The sequence below is a fragment of the Aquarana catesbeiana genome, unplaced genomic scaffold, assembly GCF_042186555.1.
Source record: "Aquarana catesbeiana isolate 2022-GZ unplaced genomic scaffold, ASM4218655v1 unanchor229, whole genome shotgun sequence".
Lineage (NCBI taxonomy): Eukaryota > Metazoa > Chordata > Amphibia > Anura > Ranidae > Aquarana > Aquarana catesbeiana.
In genome coordinates, this window is record NW_027362656.1 from 1,900,191 (window position 1) to 1,918,598 (window position 18,408).

The window sequence follows — 18,408 nt, forward strand, 5'->3', positions numbered from 1 at the left end:
AGGCCTAGCTGCAGGCTAGGCTTGTTTGTTTTGATCTGTGTGGGCTGGGAGTGGCCTAGAGCAGAGCTGGTGACTCACAGGCAGCATCACTGCACTGGTGGGCACTGATGGGTGGCAGTGATGGGCGGCACTGATAGGTGGCACTCATGGGCACTGATAGGTGGCACTGATGATAAGGCACTGATTAGCAGCACTGATGGGTACTGATAGGTGGAACTGGTGGGCACTGGCAGGTGGCACTGGTCTCATTAGACTGAATGAGGCCTGGGACAAGCTACACACAATTTTATGGAAAATTAAGAATACATTTTTTTTTTTACATTTTTTTGTTTTTACATCACCAGAGCAGTACAGCACCATCATATGACTGGTGTGGTGGTGACTAGAGATGCTGACTGGTGGCAGTATGTAAAAATAATAATAATAATAATAATAATAACGTATTTTCAAATTGTATATTTTTTTATATATTAACCCTGTACTACTTTGGGGAGGTGATCAGGATTTTATTTTTTATTTATTTTTTGATGATCCCTTTTATAAGCAATCATTTTATGAATGACACAGGGTGTACTACTGTGATAGTAATTGGTCACAGCTTTCACATAGTACAGGTGTGATAGGCCCTGTCTGTACCATGTGATCACTGACCAATCACAGTGATCATCACAATAGTACCCAATGAATGATTGCCATTAGTTGTGTACAACTGTCATGTGATCACTGTGATTGGTGACAGAGATCACATAGTACTGGGACCAGCCCGATACAATGATCTGTCATCTGGTGGAGCTGCAGTGTGACCACTAGACTTGGAAGACTTAATATGATGTTCACCCAGGACAGGAGAGCTCCCACTTGGCCACCATTCTGCTATAGGCCTGACAGGAAGCAGTTAATTACAGTCTAAATCTACCTGGAGTCCTGGGGACACTGTACAAGTTATATATGTAGTCTCAGTGGTCCCTATGGAAATCCACACATGGAGTGTGCTGATTTCTTGGATAACGTCTACAAAGTGTTTACAGATGGCTTTATCACCCCAACGAGCTCGCTCCAGTTCATGGATGTAATCATTATGTTTGGATGATCCCACCAGTCAGGAGACTTTCCTGTCATCTTACATCAGGCATGTGCAAAGTCCGGCCTGCGGGCCGGTTTTGAACGGCCTGCCTGGTTATCTAAACATGTATATCTTTTGTGGCCCCCGACGATCTCCCAGCGCCGGGGCCACAAAAGATATATAGGCTGGCTGCCTTGGAGGGAGGAGGCAGGACGAGCGCCGTGCACACAGGATTAGTATTTCCTGTTTACATGGCAGCCTCTGTAATAGGAAGTCCCGTCTCCGGTGCTGCCATTGGATGACTGTTCTGTCCATCAAAGGTGGCGGGACTTTCTCTTAAAGAGGCCGCTGTGTAAACAGGAGATTCTCCTGTAGGATATCTTTGGAGCTCATCCTGCCCCCTCCATGTGCCCTCCAAGGCTGCACTGATGGCAATGGTGGGTGCATTTCTGACAATGGTCGGTGCTGCATTCCTGGCAATGGTTGGTGCTGCATTCCTGGCAATGGTGAGTGAATTTCTGGTAATGGTGGGTGCATTCCCGGCAATGGTGGGTGCATTCCTGGCAATGGTGAGTGCATTCCTGGCAATGGTGAGTGAATTCCTGGTAATGGTGGGTGCATTCCTGGCAATGGTGTGTGCTGCATTCATGGCAATGGTGGGTGCATTCCTAGCAATGGTGGGTGCTACCTTCCTGGCAATGGTGGGTTCTGCCTTCCTGGCAATGGTGGGTGCATTCCTAGCAATGGTGGGTGCATTCCTGGCAATGGTGAGTGCTGCCTTCCTGGCAATGGTGGGTGCATTCCTAGCAATGGTGGGTGCATTCCTAGCAATGGTGGGTGCATTCCTGGCAATGGTGGGTGCTGCCTTCATGGCAATGGTGGGTGCATTCCTGGCAATGGTGGGTGCTGCATTCATGGTAATTGAGGGTGTGCAGATGGGCACTGACCCTTATTTTGCTTCACAGTTCTTTTATTTAAAATTTTAATTTTTTTTTTTCCTGAAACTACCCTCTTAAAGTGAATGTGCGTGTTATACGCCGATAAATACGGTATATCCAAATAATACGCCTGAACTCTTCTCTTCACCACACACAGCCACAAAGGCAGGAGAATTCTTGTTGGGCAGTGTATTAGTGCTCGAACACACCTAGACCGGATTTTAATGGTTCAAAGAATGTCAGGCAAAATGGTCGGCCCTCACGCATGTTCACTTCATCAAATCTGGCCCTCTTTGGAAAAAAGTTTGGACACCCCTGTCCTACATGATCCCTTCTGAGGATTCTTCTATCCTTCAAAACAAATGTATGAAATCCTCGATGAGTCCTCCTTCTATGTGATCTAGAAGATCTGGAATCACAATGTCTTTATGGATGAAGTGGATGACCCAGTTTATATATTATTTATTGCTTTACAGCTTTTTTCACTCCAGGATTAATTATTTTATTTATATAAACATTCAAGGACGTGTTCCTTCTTTGAGAGATCTCCACCACCATTCCTAACATTACATGCTTGAAATTTATGTTTAACATCTTCATTATAAGTAGATTGATATATATATATATATATATATATATATATATATATATATATATATATATATATATATATATATTTATGCTTTTGGATATATTTTTGTATTTTCTTCACCAAAAGGATCAGTTTTGGGGGGGTATCTGTTTTATTAACTATACATTTGTTGTGACCTTGTGTTCTGTGTCTTTAAGACTTTTCTATATGTAATAAAAATATCTTTGTTAAACAATTGGTTACATAAGAACTGTATCTATTTTTTCTTACTTTTTTGTGTTATATTTGAACTTCTCTGGTAGCTCTGTAAGATATTTTTACAGGAATGGTTACTATGAGACATTTCTCGGGGCTGCAGTTCTGCTGAACTCCACAAGGTGGTGATCTCACTCATATTTAGACAGGAAGTTTCTATGGAATGTAGACAGGAAGTGATGTCAGTTACAGACAGGAAGTAATCTGGACTATAGACAGGAAGTGATGTCAGTTACAGACAGGAAGTAATCTGGAATAAAGACAAGACGTTCCATGTGCAGGGAAGAGAAGACATCGCTAAAAGTAACAGCAGAGGAGGTAATAAGATCTTATTTTCTATTTACACACACCGGGCTCACCTCCACCGATCGCTTCCAGCAGCCCCCAATGAGGTTCTTTGTTCTCGGTGACCCCAAACATGGCACATTGCAGACACTGAGATTCCCAAGTGATGACAAAGGCTGTGATGAGGTGCATGAATGGGGGGGAGGGGTCTGAACTGGGGTGCCAGTCAGAGGGGGGTATGGGCAGGGGTGGCAGAGAGATGAGGAGGATGGATAGGAATGGGTGGGACAGATGAAGGGGCAATAATATGGGCAGCCCTGGAAGTGGCACATAAGTTTTGGGGGGTGATAGGGGGGCAGAGGGCTGGGCAGAATCTTCAGATAGTAGCTGGCAGATGTAGGAGAGGAGTTGGCGATGTGCAGAGAGCTGATTCTGCCCCCTTCACACATCTCAAGGGCCCCACACACACCGAGGACCCCCACACCTCATACAGGCACTCACCAGGCTCTGGGCGCTACAGCTGGCATCAGTGACGGGTCCCTCAGAGCCGGCACAGGGCACAGAGTCCGCCCAGTATGGAGAACTTGGAGCTTGTGTCTGGGGGAGGAGGAGCAGGGAGAGAGTTGGCTGATGTTGGAGGGCGCTGTGCCCGTGTTGGGAGCAGATCAGAGACAGAAAGGGGGCTCTGCTAAGGCTGAATGTGCTGCACACTCTGTTCTCAGCAATCCTAATTGGTGATCACCAGGGGGGCCTCCCCTGATCCTGGGACCCTGTATTCCCGCAGCAAGACCCTTTCCTGCTGTCTTGGTGCCCCCCTCCCTGCGTTGGCAGAATACCAGGGTCGCAGGTGTGACCTTTACAACTGTAATAGTTCTGCCACTGGTTCTGAATAAACTAGATGAGCTGAGGGGTCTCTGAGGTGGTAGTGGGACTAAAGGACTCTGGGAGCCTCTGAGAGTTGACTTCATCTGAAGGTCTCTGGGAACCCTGAGGAGGAAGTGTAGGTGAAGGACTTTGGAGGCCTCCTAGGAAGTAATAGGGCTGAACAACTCTGAGAGATTAGTAAAGCTGAAGGGCTGTGGGGGCTCTGAAGGGGGTAATCAGACTGCAAGGCTCTGAGGTAAGAGGGGGCTTTCAGGCTCATAGGGGCTCTTGGTCTCTGATGGTTCTCCCACCCCACCCTACTTTTCTGACCTTCTTAAAGAACTCTTGCCAACAAATGAAGGATGCCTTCACCTCATCATATCACTGGTCAAGAAAACTGTTCCAGAAAAAAATGTTCCACACAATAGACCAAGACTAAGAGAACAAACCCCTTCCCCCTGTTGTCCTACACACATAAAGTTGCTATTGAAAAGGACAGAACAGACTCCTCCCCCCACAGTTCTGTACTCCACCATCAGATTCCTCCTGCTATCCAAACCGATCCCTTCTCTTACTGCAGAGAGTGACAGTGACATCACTCCTGTCAGTCAGCAGGCTGTCGGAGATTGGAGCCTTGCAGCCGGAGTTCTGGCAATTATCCTGACTAAAGAATGTAGTATAAATGAGATGAGGCCTATTGTCTCCTTATACAGCAAGCGCTTTAGGGGAAATAAATCCAAGACCAATATAATTATTACTAGCCAAACTGAATGGCAACAGCTGCTGCCTTAAAAAATCTTTCCTTAGTGGAAGAAATCCGTAATCAACATAAAAAAGTCCGATGGACTCGAGCAGCGCTTGTGAGTATGATTTGTTCATAGACAATGAATGATCAATATGTTAAAAGTTCATACATTAAAGTCCATAAAATCAATATGATCAACACTTTCTTAAAAAAAAACGAAAAAAGTCCTTTTTGGAAATAAAACTCCTTTTGGGAGGAAACAGTCTTCTAAAGCAACCTTTTCAGAGAGAGCAGCTGTTACCAGAAAAAAAGGGGAGTCCAGACACCACGCGTGCTCAAAAAAAGAGGGGGGGGTATGCAAGAAAACCCCCTCTTAGTAAAACTCTTACCAGACAAGAGCTTGATCTTAGTGTGTATGTCATCCAAATCGGTAGAAATCCAAGCCGATATCCTCCTTCCCTTGTCCGAAATGGAACCTCACTCGGGTCATTCAATTACATAAGCTTACCAAACAATCAGAATCAGGGAAAAATGTATCTTCTTGAACTAGGATACAGTGGCGGCTGGTGAAGTTTTAGGATGGGGGGGCACCAGACCCCGCCCTTCCTTTTTGAACCCTCCCACTTGGTGAAAATGGGCGTGGTTTCAGCACAATAGTGGGTGTGGCTCTAAGGTGTTGTGGTTAGCGTCTGAGATGAACGAGGGATGGAGGGAGAGGGATGGAGGGACAGCAGGCCCAGATCCTACACAACAATAGAAATATGGAGTATTCTAGAAAGTTTAACAATCAGCAGATAAAGATAATCCAAACACCCGGTGGTAGCACTTCAATCATCCCGGCACCATGGTTGTTATGGTGTCAGGATGATTGAAGCGCATTATTTCTATTATTACATTGTAATATAAAATTAAATCATTCAACTCGCCATAATGCAGACTCAGTGGGAGCCCTGAGTGTGTCACTAGCCACGTCACCTACAACGGTGCCCCCAGCGGAGTCCCTCCTTACATGCAGCCTCTGTCACATCAAATGCAGCCTCTGTCCCCCCCCCCAAATGCAGCCCCTGTCCCCCCCCAAATGCAGCCTCTGTCCCCCCCCCCAAATGCAGCCTCTGTCCCCCCCCCAAATGCAGCCTCTGTCCCCCCCCCCAATGCAGCCTCTGTCCCCCCCCCCCAAATGCAGCCTCTGTCCCCCCCCCCAAATGCAGCCTCTGTCCCCCCCCCCAAATGCAGCCTCTGTCCCCCCCCCCAAATGCAGCCTCTGTCCCCCCCCCCAAATGCAGCCTCTGTCCCCCCCCCCAAATGCAGCCTGCCTGTGTCCCATTACATGCAGCCTGCCTGTGTCCCATTACATGCAGCCTGCCTCTGTCCCCCCCAAATGCAGCCTGCCTCTGTCCCCCCAAATGCAGCCTCTGTCCCCCCTCCAAATGCAGCCTCTGTCCCCCCTCCAAATGCAGCCTCTGTCCCCCCTCCAAATGCAGCCTCTGTCCCCCCTCCAAATGCAGCCTCTGTCCCCCCTCCAAATGCAGCCTCTGTCCCCCCTCCAAATGCAGCCTCTGTCCCCCCTCCAAATGCAGCCTCTGTCCCCCCTCCAAATGCAGCCTCTGTCCCCCCTCCAAATGCAGCCTCTGTCCCCCCTCCAAATGCAGCCTCTCCCCCCCCCCCCCCCAAAATGCAGCCTGTGTCCCATTAAATGCAGCATGGCTGTGTCCCATTAAATGCAGCATGCCTGTGTCCCATTAAATGCAGCCTCTGTTCTTCCAAATGCAGCCTGTGACAGACCTAGCCGGGAGAGAGACTTTTGGAAGGGACTGTATGCTAGCCTCTTGCCGATCGATCGGGGGCCCTTGCATTTGGGGGAACGGTGCTCTTTGTGAGCTGTATGCCTGGGGACTCTTGAGGTGGTATTACTGTGGATTCGGGTCCTGGTCCCCCAGGACACACAGACTTTAGGGACCCTGGATTTGCCATATTGGAATAGTGGCTGATTCATAATGCTGGGACAGATACTGTTAGGAGATGCTGATGTAAATTCCAACACCTGTCTGTCTATTGTCTGCTAAAATGTGTATTGTAAATAAGTCTACTATGGGATCTAAGAGTCATTAGATCCCCATTGTTATTTGTGTTAATTAACTCTGCTATTGTGTGAAGAAGAGTCTATGTTGATTGTGATAATGTTGATTGGATTTTCTGAACTACAAGACGGCCAGTCTGGCCTAACGGTCATGTCTGAGTCATCTAGGCTGTCTAAAGGGATTAGTTAATTAGCTCATGTTAATTAGGTTACAGCTGTATTGTTAGAGTAATATGAGCAGGAGGTCTGCACCTCCACTTTGAGTGTATAAAAGCCTGTATTTTGTCAATAAAGATAGATTCCTGTTTGAACTTACATACAGCCTGCCTGGTGTTTGTTCTGAGCTATCACAACTGGGTTAGAACGGCACATAGCTGAAGCTCTAATCCCGGAGCATTGGATGACCGAACCATCAGACGTTGCAATCTGATTCTATAGCTGCAGAGGAGTGTGGGGAGAGTGGAACCGAGCGAGCAAGGGGCTCTTTACACAGCCTCCCCCCTAAATGCAGCCTCGTTCCCCCCTAAATGCAGCCTCGTTCCCCCCGAAATGCCTCCTCTGTCCCCCCCGAAATGCCTCCTCTGTCCCCCCCGAAATGCCTCCTCTGTCCCCCCCGAAATGCCTCCTCTGTCCCCCCCGAAATGCCTCCTCTGTCCCCCCCCCCAAAATGCAGCCTCTGCCCCCCCCCAAAATGCAGCCTCTGCCCCCCCCCCCAAATCAGCCTCTGCCCCCCCCCAAAATCAGCCTCTGTCCCCCCCCAAAATCAGCCTCTGTCCCCCCCAAAATCAGCCTCTGTCCCCCCCAAATGCAGCCTCTGTCCCCCCCAAATGCAGCCTCTGTCCCCCCCAAATGCAGCCTCTGTCCCCCCCCCAAAATGCAGCCTCTGCCCCCCCCCAAAATGCAGCCTCTGCCCCCCCCCCAAAATCAGCCCCTGTCCCCCCCCAAAATGCAGCCTCTGCCCCCCCCCCAAAATCAGCCTCTGTCCCCCCCAAAATCAGCCTCTGTCCCCCCCAAAATCAGCCTCTGTCCCCCCCAAATGCAGCCTCTGTCCCCCCCCCCAAAATGCAGCCTCTGTCCCCCCCCCCAAAATGCAGCCTCTGTCCCCCCCCCCAAAATGCAGCCTCTGTCCCCCCCCCCAAAATGCAGCCTCTGTCCCCCCCCCCAAAATGCAGCCTCTGTCCCCCCCCCCAAAATGCAGCCTCTGTCCCCCCCCCCCAAAATGCAGCCTCTGTCCCCCCCCCCCCCAAAATGCAGCCTCTGTCCCCCCCCCCCCCAAAATGCAGCCTCTGTCCCCCCCCCCAAAATGCAGCCTCTGTCCCCCCCCCCAAAATGCAGCCTCTGCCCCCCCCCCCAAATGCAGCCTCTGTCCCCCCCCCCCAAAATGCAGCCTCTGTCCCCCCCCCCAAAATGCAGCCTCTGTCCCCCCCCCCAAAATGCAGCCTCTGTCCCCCCCCCAAAATGCAGCCTCTGTCCCCCCCCCAAAATGCAGCCTCTGTCCCCCCCCCAAAATGCAGCCTCTGTCCCCCCCCCCAAAATGCAGCCTCTGTCCCCCCCCCCCAAATGCAGCCTCTGTCCCCCCCCCCAAATGCAGCCTCTGTCCCCCCCCCCCAAATGCAGCCTCTGTCCCCCCCCCCCAAATGCAGCCTCTGTCCCCCCCCCCAAATGCAGCCTCTGTCCCCCCCCCAATGCAGCCTCTGCCCCCCCCAAATGCAGCCTCTGTCCCCCCCCCAAATGCAGCCTCTGTCCCCCCCCAAATGCAGCCTCTGTCCCCCCCCCCAAATGCAGCCTCTGTCCCCCCCTAAATGCAGCCTCTGTTCCCCCCCAAATGCAGCCTCTGTTCCCCCCCCTAAATGCAGCCTCTGTTCCCCCCCTAAATGCAGCCTCTGTTCCCCCCCTAAATGCAGCCTCTGTTCCCCCCCTAAATGCAGCCTCTGTTCCCCCCCTAAATGCAGCCTCTGTTCCCCCCCTAAATGCAGCCTCTGTTCCCCCCCCCCAAATGCAGCCTCTGTTCCCCCCCCCCCAAATGCAGCCTCTGTTCCCCCCCCCCAAATGCAGCCTCTGTTCCCCCCCCCCCAAATGCAGCCTCTGTTCCCCCCCCCCCAATGCAGCCTCTGTTCCCCCCCCCCCAATGCAGCCTCTGCCCCCCCCAAATGCAGCCTCTGTCCCCCCCCCCCAAATGCAGCCTCTGTCCCCCCCCCCCAAATGCAGCCTCTGTCCCCCCCCCCCCAAATGCAGCCTCTGTCCCCCCCCCCCAAATGCAGCCTCTGTCCCCCCCCCCAAATGCAGCCTCTGTCCCCCCCCCAAATGCAGCCTCTGTTCCCCCCCTAAATGCAGCCTCTGTTCCCCCCCTAAATGCAGCCTCTGTTCCCCCCCTAAATGCAGCCTCTGTTCCCCCCCTAAATGCAGCCTCTGTTCCCCCCCTAAATGCAGCCTCTGTTCCCCCCCTAAATGCAGCCTCTGTTCCCCCCCCTAAATGCAGCCTCTGTTCCCCCCCCTAAATGCAGCCTCTGTTCCCCCCCTAAATGCAGCCTCTGTTCCCCCCCTAAATGCAGCCTCTGTTCCCCCCCTAAATGCAGCCTCTGTTCCCCCCCTAAATGCAGCCTCTGTTCCCCCCCTAAATGCAGCCTCTGTTCCCCCCCTAAATGCAGCCTCTGTTCCCCCGCTAAATGCAGCCTCTGTTCCCCCCCCCCAAATGCAGCCTCTGTTCCCCCCCCCCCAAATGCAGCCTCTGTTCCCCCCCCCCCAAATGCAGCCTCTGTTCCCCCCCCCCCAAATGCAGCCTCTGTTTCCCCCCCCCCCCAAATGCAGCCTCTGTTCCCCCCCCCCCAAATGCAGCCTCTGTTCCCCCCCCCCCCCCAAATGCAGCCTCTGTTCCCCCCCCCCCCAAATGCAGCCTCTGTTCCCCCCCCCAAATGCAGCCTCTGTCCCCCCCAATACAGCCTCTGTCCCCCCCATTCTCCACACAGCGGTACTTACCTTGGGTCTCCTGCGGTGTCGTCCTCTTCACACTGGCAGCAGCATTCTTCCTGTTTCCTCTCTCGGGCGCAATGAGAGAGCGAAGCAGGAAGTGACATCTGGCCCGGCGCCTGTAGTATCTATTACTATGGCCGGGCGGAAGCTACTCGGCGCTTCAGAAAACGCCACAAGGCGGGCTAAATGCCCACAAATGCAGCGCCATGTCTGCAATCTCGTGATTGCATAGACGTGGCGCTTCCCATAAGTGCACTGTGTCCGGTGTCCGAACACAGTGCACTTAAGGACCTTTTTTTTTTTTTTTTTTTTTTTTTTTTTTTTTTTTTTGCTGCCTGGAGGGGGGGGGGGGGGCGGCGGTCCCCTATGGACGGGCCGCCACTGCTAGGATAGTCTCCCTCTCCACTAGTTCCACTTCACACTTCTGTGTATGAGCAAGTCCCATGAGTCTAGCAATCAGCAGGAATGTGATGTGTGCAGCAGCTCACTGCAACCTGTCCCTGCTGCAGGGGAGACATCCGGCTACACAAAGCAGTCTGACTGACACACCCGCTAACCTTAGACTGCTTTGTGTAGCCGGATGTCTCCTCTGCAGCAGGGACAGGTTGCAGTGAGCTGCTGCACACATCACATTCCTGCTGATTGCTAGACTCAAGGGACTTGCTCATACACAGAAGTGTGAAGTGGAACTAGTGGAGAGGGAGACTATCCTAGTTCAAGAAGATACATTTTTCCCTGATTCTGATTGTTTGGTAAGCTTATGTAATTGAATGACCCGAGTGAGGTTCCATTTCGGACAAGGGAAGGAGGATATCGGCTTGGATTTCTACCGATTCGGATGACATACACACTAAGATCAAGCTCTTGTCTGGTAAGAGTTTTACTAAGAGGGGGTTTTCTTGCACCCCCCCTCTTTTTTTGAGCACGTGTGGTGTCTGGACTCCCCTTTTTTTCTGGTAACAGCTGCTCTCTCTGAAAAGATTGCTTTAGAAGACTGTTTCCTCCCAAAAGGAGTTTTATTTCCAAAAAGGACTTTTTTCGTTTTTTTTTTTTTAATGAATGTGTTGATCATATTGATTTTATGGACTTTAATTGATTTTATGGACTTTAATGTATGAACTTTTAACATATTGATCATTCATTGTCTATGAACAAATCATACTCACAAGCGCTGCTCGAGTCCATCGGACTTTTTTATGTTAATTATCCTGATTAGCCGGCAAATCTAGCCAAAAGTCTGGCAAGTTCCCCTTCCTGGACATCATGATGACCCGACATTGACCTCACAGCACTGCCTCAGAGCAAACACGTCAAAGGAAGGATCATATTTATCATTCCTTGTCTGCAGATCTAAAACTAATCAAATCCAGTTCAGAAACTAAACAAACCCAACAAAGAAAAGGAAATTTCTGATCCAGCAGGCCAAGAGGGTCCTGGGACCTCCAAATTGTAGAAAACACTAAACAGATCAAACTAAATGTGTTCCCATGGCGGCAGTAGTTCTGAAATGTACAGCAACCCTCCTATTACCCCCCTCACATCCACATCCTATTATTGTGTGACCAATACCAATTTTTACTTTCATTTCCCAAAGTTATTTGTCTACAAGGAGACCTGTATAGATCAAATGACTGCACCAATGAGGATGGAGGAGGACCGGAGTCACATGACTGAGAAGATACTAAACTTCACCATAGAGATCATCTACCTGCTGACTGGAGAGGTGAGGAGGATTCTGGGAGGTCACATGACATCACTCTTATCTTTATTAATAAAACACAGACCTGACCGGAGAGGTGAGGAGGATTCTGGGAGGTCACATGACATCAACATGATATTTCTATTGGTTCCTCAATACAGAGATTTCCTCTTGTGAAGTCAGGTGATCATATGACCATCACAGTGCTTCCATGTGACTCCCTAAAACCTGAGAGACGCGAAATGCAGAAGATTCTAGAAGTCACCAAGAAGATGATGGAGCTGCTGACAGGAGAGGTGAGCGGTGCTGGGAATTCTGGGACATTATCCAGTAACAGACAAGGGATGTGTCTGGATGGTGACTGTATCATTGTGTGTGTGTCAGGTTCCTATAAGGTGTCAGGATGTCACTGTCTATTTCTCCATGGAGGAGTGGGAGTATTTAGAAGGACACAAGGATCTCTACAAGGACGTCATGATGGACAATCAGCAGAACTTGAGTTTTGTGAAGAATGTAAGGAAGGAATTTCCCGGGAATGAGACGATATTGAACCTCACCCAGGAGATCCTCAGCCTGCTGACTGGAAAGGTGAGTGTAATGAAGGGGTTAAATCTGACTCCGCTGCACACTGGGATGTATTTAAAGTGACTTTAAGTCTTCTGATGTTCTTCTAATCCAATATTTCTCAATGTTTTTGCCTTCGAGGAACCCTTGGCAAAAAATTTGAGATCTTGGGAAACCCCAAAAATAATTTTCAGATCAACAGGTCATGGAACATTGGTGTGATCAGTGAGCTGTTGGTATAACAATAATTCTTTTTAGAAACAGCCTTAAATAATAGAATAAAGATTAACGCTCACAGTGCCTTGAAAATTTATTCATACACCTTGAAATTTTTTCATGTTACAACCAAAAACATAAATGTATTTTATTGGGATTTTATGTGATAGACCAACACAAAGTGGCACATAATTGTGAAGTGGAAGGAAAATGATAAATGGGTTTCAAGATTTTTTACAAATTTGTGAAAAGTGGGGGGTGGGGGGATTTGTATTCAGCCCCCTTTACTCTGATGCCAATAACTAAAATCTAGTGGAACCGATTGGCTTCAGAAGTCACCTAATTATTAAATAGAGTCCACCTGTGTGTCATATAATATAAGTATAAATACAGCTGTTCTGTGAAGCCCTCAGAGGTTTGTTAGAGAACCTTAGTGAACAAACAGCATCATGAAGGAAAAGGAACACACCAGACAGGTCAGGGATAAAGTTGTGGAGAAGTATAAAGCAGGGTTAGGTTATAAAAAAATCTCCCAAGCTTTGAACATCTCACGGAGCACTGTTCAATCCATCATTGGAAATTGGAAAGAGTATGGCACAACTGCACACCTACCAAGACATGGCCGTCCACCTAAACTGACTGGCCGGGCAAGGAGAGCATTCATCAGAGAAGCAGCCAAGAGGTCCATGGTAACTCTGGTGGAGCTGCAGAGATCCACAGCTCAGGTGGGAGAATCTGTCCACAGGACAACTATTATGCCCCGTACACACGGTCTTATTTTCCGACGGAAAATGTGTGATAGGACCTTGTTGTCGGAAATTCCGACCGTGTGTAGGCTCCATCACACACTTTCCATCGGATTTTCCGACACACAAAGTTTGAGAGCAGGCTATAAAATTTTCCGACAACAAAATCCGTTGTCGGAAATTCCGATCGTGTGTACACAAATCCGACGGACAAAGTGCCACGCATGCTCAGAATAAATAAAGAGATGAAAGCTATTGGCCACTGCCCCGTTTATAGTCCCGACGTACGTGTTTTACGTCACCGCGTTCAGAACGATCGGATTTTCCGCCAACTTTGTGTGACTGTGTGTATGCAAGACAAGTTTGAGCCAACATCCGTCGGAAAAAATCCTAGGATTTTGTTGTCGGAATGTCCGAACAAAGTCCGACCGTGTGTACGGGGCATTAGTCGTGTTCTCCACAAATCTGCCCTTTATGGAAGAGTGGCAAAAAGAAAGACCTTGGTGAAAAAAAGCCACAAGAAGTCCAATTTACAGTTTGTGAGAAGCCATGTGGGGGACACAGCAAACATGTGGAAGAAGGTGCTCTGGTCAGATGAGACCAAAATTTACCTTTTTTGGCCTAAAACCACAATGATAACACTGCACATCACCCTGAACACACTATTACCCCCGTGAAACATGGTGGTGGCAGCATTATGTTGTGGGGATGCTTTTCTTCAGCGGAGACAGGGAAGCTGGTCAGAGTTGATGGGAAGATGGATGGAGCCGAAAGACAGGGCACTCTTAGAAGAAAACATGTTGGGGTCTGCAAAAGACTTGAGACTGGGGGAGAGGTTCCAGCAGGACAACGACCCTAAACATACATCCAGAGCTACAATGGAATGGTTTAGATTGGGGGTCAGCAACCTGTAGATCGCAATCCACCAGTAAATCGTGGACAGGTGACTGCTAGAGCTTAGTCTGGGCTTGCTGACCTGCCATTTCAGAGCATCAGAGTGCAATGCAGAGGGATTACTTGTAAAGTTGGAACTGTAGTAGGGAGCAAGAGCTGCATAAGCCAATGCCTCCTCTGTAGTGTTGGCTCCTGTCCCATGCGGAATGATACCAATTGCACTCCACCTGTTATCCCGGCTAGTGGTCTCCAGAGTGGTGCCAGCAGCAGGACAGATGAGATCTTCAGGTCAGTGTAAAGCAATACACTGGGCATAATAGTATAGGGCTGTTTTCACACTGATGTGCTGCAGTTCACCACCTTATTTAAACCCATGATTGCTGTGCAATGCACACAATTGTGACACGGTAGTACGACAATTATGCCGCGTACACACGGTCGGACTTTTCGTCTACAAAAGTCCGACAGCCTGTCCAACAGACTTCCGACGTACCTTCGGCGGACTTGCGGCAGACTTTCTTACGAACGGACTTGCCTACACACGACCACACAAAAGTCCGACGGATTCGTACGTGATGACGTACACCGGACTAAAATAAGGAAGTTCATAGCCAGTAGCCAATAGCTGCCCTAGCATGGGTTTTTGTCCGTCGGACTAGCACACAGACGAGCGGATTTCGGGGTCCGTCGTACTTACGACGTAAAGATTTGAAGCATGTTTCAAATCTAAAGTCCGTCGGATTTGAGGCTAAAAAAGTCCGTTGAAAGTCCGGAGAAGCCCACACACGATCGGATTACCAGCCAGCTTTAGTCCGTCAGCGTCCGTTGGACTTTTGTAGACGAAAAGTCCGACCGTGTGTACGCGGCATTAGAGGTTTAAATCGGGTGTGAGGAGGCAACACTGTGCCCGGTGATCTTTGACTTCTCCCGTGTTGTTCAGGTAGATCCCCACTTCTTTAAAGCAGAGTTCCACCCCAAAATGGAACTTCCACTTTTCAGAATCCTCCCCCCTCCGGTGTCACATTTGGCACCTTTCATGGGGGAGGGGGGAGCAGATACCTGTATAATACAGGTATTTGCTCCCACTTCCGGGCATAGATCGCTGGCCCCTCCTCCGCGCCCCCGCTATCTTCTGAGAGACACACAGGTCCCAGAAGACAGCAGGGACTAGTGAGATGGCGCAGCACGACTCGCGCATGCACACTAGGGAACCAGGAAGTGAAACCACAAGGCTTCACTTCCTGATTCCCTTTACCGAAGATGGAGGTGGCAGCACCCGAGAGCCGAGGGACAGATCAGCTTTGGGTACTGACATCGCGGGCGCCCTGGACAGGTGAGTGTTCTTACTTTAAAAGTCAGCAGCTGCAGTATTTGTAGCTGCTGACTTTTTTTTTTTTTTTTTCGTCGGGACTCCGCTTTAAGGTTGCCTACCCCTGGTTTCGATCAAAGCATATTCATGTGTTAGAATGGCCCAGTCACAGTCCAGACCTAAATCCAATTGAGAATCTGTGACAAGACTTGAAAATTGCTGTTCACAGACGCTCTCCATCCAATCTGACAGAGCTTGAGATATTTTACAAAGAAGAATGGGCAAAAATGTCCCTCTCTAGATGTGCAAAGCTGGTAGAGACATCCCCAAAAAGACTTGCAGCTGTAATGGCAGAGAAAGGGGGTTCTACAAAGTATTGACTCAGAGGGGCGCCATACAAATGCCCCCCACAATTTTTACATATTTTATTTGTAAAAAAGTTTAACCACTTGCTGCCCGCCCGCCATCATATGGCGGGACGGTGCAGCTGTTGCTCTGGGCCACCGTCATATGACAGCGCAGCCTTCCAGGCAGCCCAGGGAGCGCACGTGCGCCCGCCGCATCGCTTGGGTCCCGGTGCGCATGCCCGGCGGCCGCCATGTCCTCTGGGCACCCGCGATTGCTCGGTAACCGAGCAGGACCATGGATCTGTGTGTGTGTAAACACACAGATCCACGTCCTGTCAGATGGGAGGAGACCGATGGTGTGTTCCTTGTACAGAGGAACACCGATCGGTCTCCCCTTGTGAGTCCCCTCCCCCCTACAGTTAGAATCACTCCCTAGCAACACATTAACCCCTACAGCGCCCCCTCCTGGTTAACCCCTTCATTGCCAGTCACATTTTATACAGTAATCAATGCATTTTTATAGCACGGACCGCTGTATAAATGTGAATGGTCCCAAAAATGTGTCACAATTGTCCGATGTGTCCGCCGCAGTATCGAAGTCACGATAAAAATCGCAGATCACCGCCATTACTAGTAAAAAAAAAAAAATAATAATAATAAATATGCTATAAATCTATCCCCTTATTTTGTAGACGCTATAACTTTTGCGCAAACCAATAAATATCGTAATAAGCGTATATTTAACCAGAAATATGTAGAAGAATACGTATTGGCCTAAACTGAGGAAAAAATTTGTTTTAAAAAAAAGAAATGTGGATACTTATTATAGCAAAAAGTAAAAAATATTGTGTTTATTCAAAAACTTGTCACTCTTGTTTTGTTTATAGCACAAGAAATAAAAATCGCAGGGGTGATCAAATACCATCAAAAGAAAGCTCTATTAGTGGGAAAAAAATGATAAAAATTTCATTTGGGTACAGTGTAGTATGACCGCGCAATTGTTATTCAAAGTGCGACAGCGCTGAAAGCTGAAAATTGGCCTGGGCAGGAAGGGGGTGAAAATGCCCTGTATGGAAGTAGTTAAAAAACATTTATCATTTTTCTTTTTTTTTTTTGAATTGTTTATTTATCAGAGAACGCGGCCCACATGGACCAGCAGGAATACAGAAATATATGCAACGGATGACATATAAGATACATAGTAGTGAAATCACATTCTTGCATCTCTTATTATAATACACCAGCCCCCCACTTGTCATGCCATAACAGTACAATAAACCTTATAAGATTATATTATGTTTAACCGTGGGGTCTGGTATTCCACAAACATCTTTCCATGCTGACTACCATTGCGCCCGTCCTCTATTTTCTATATATTGAGAACAGGAAAAAAGATAAGGAAGGAGAGCTAGATCAGAGCGGGGAAAAGAGGAAGAAGGAAAGAGCGTGAAGGGAAGTGTAGAAGAAGGGGGGGAGAGGTATGGAGGGAAGAAGATAATGGGGGATTGGGGGATGGGGGGGGGGTGGGGGGGGAAGGGGGGGGTGTCTCGCGAACGTGTGGTCTCAAATCTTCTGTGTATCTGAAGGTGTTCTGTCTCTGTTCCTTGTGTCCCGACTTCCCATCGAGTCTACCTGTTTTCTCCCTGGGTGGCGTCTGGGCTTCGCAAAGATTGGCCTGCTGCCGAGTAAATGAACATTGTCCATAGTTGCCAGGTCTTAGAGAATGCTTCTTCTCTATGCTGTGCTGTGTGGGTCAGGTCTTCCATTATTCTAATGTCTTCTACCTTATCAAGCCACATCTTAATGGTCGGTGGCATGGTGGATTTCCAACAGAGGGGTATGCATGCTCTGGCAGCGTCCAACAGGTGTCGTATGACTGAGCGTTTATACGCCTTGTCTGGGATGTCGGTGGCATGAAGCAAAAAAAGTGCTGGGTCTTTTTTAATTGTCCTATCAGTGAATAGTTGTACAGTCTCGTGTATCACCTTCCAGAATCGTGAGAGTTTGGGGCATGACCAGAATATGTGTAGTAAAGTACCCTCGTTCCTTTGGCACCTCCAGCATGTATCGGATGTAGTAGGGAACATTTTGTGTAGCTGTACTGGGGTTCTATACCACCTAGAGAGTATTTTATAATTTGTTTCCTGTGTTTTAGCGCATATGGACGACTTATGTGTAAAGCGGAGGATGCGTTGTCGCTGCGTGGGGTTGAAGCTACAGTCTAACTCCTCTTCCCATTTGGTCAAACCCGGGGGTACATAATCTGAAGGGGGTGTGATTAGAAGATTGTACATCAGTGAAAGTGTATGTGGCAAGATGCCCGTATCAGTACATAGTTCTTCTAGAATCGTGAGACCTTGGTCTCCGTCAGTGGGGGGTGGGATGGAATGGAGGAAGTGTCCTAATTGAAGCGTCCGCATAAAATCTAATCGGTATCTCCCTTGTGGGTTGGAGAGCTCTGCGTATGTCGTCCAGCTTCCTCCTGAGCTAAAATGGGAGGCCATGTGTGTACCTGTTTCCCCCATTTTCTGAAAGATTCTATCTTGTAAACCGGGTGTGAAGAGGGGGTGCCCTATAATTGGGAAGAGGGGTGCGTTTCGGGAAGAGATGTTTGGTTTAGAGATCAGTTTGGCACAGATTCTGGCCGTGTTGCCTATCAATGGGTGTCGTTTAAGCTCCACTGGTAAGCTCCGGTAGCACCAGGGAGTGCCTCCCAGTGGGATTCTGGAGTAGGATTGTTCTAGGTGGGTCCATAATTTGGTCTCTCGATGTCTACGCCAGTCTATGAGTCTGCCCAAGTGCACTGCTTGATGATATACGCGTATGTCGGGTAGTGCTAACCCA

At 48.9% G+C, this 18,408-nt stretch overlaps 1 protein-coding gene across 1 annotated transcript in view; it reads right to left on the bottom strand.

The window, feature by feature from the left end:
- Nucleotides 1–18,408, bottom strand: part of LOC141121776 (uncharacterized) — a 427,874-nt gene that overhangs the window by 107,675 nt on the left and 301,791 nt on the right. The gene's annotated exons all lie outside the window — the stretch shown is intronic.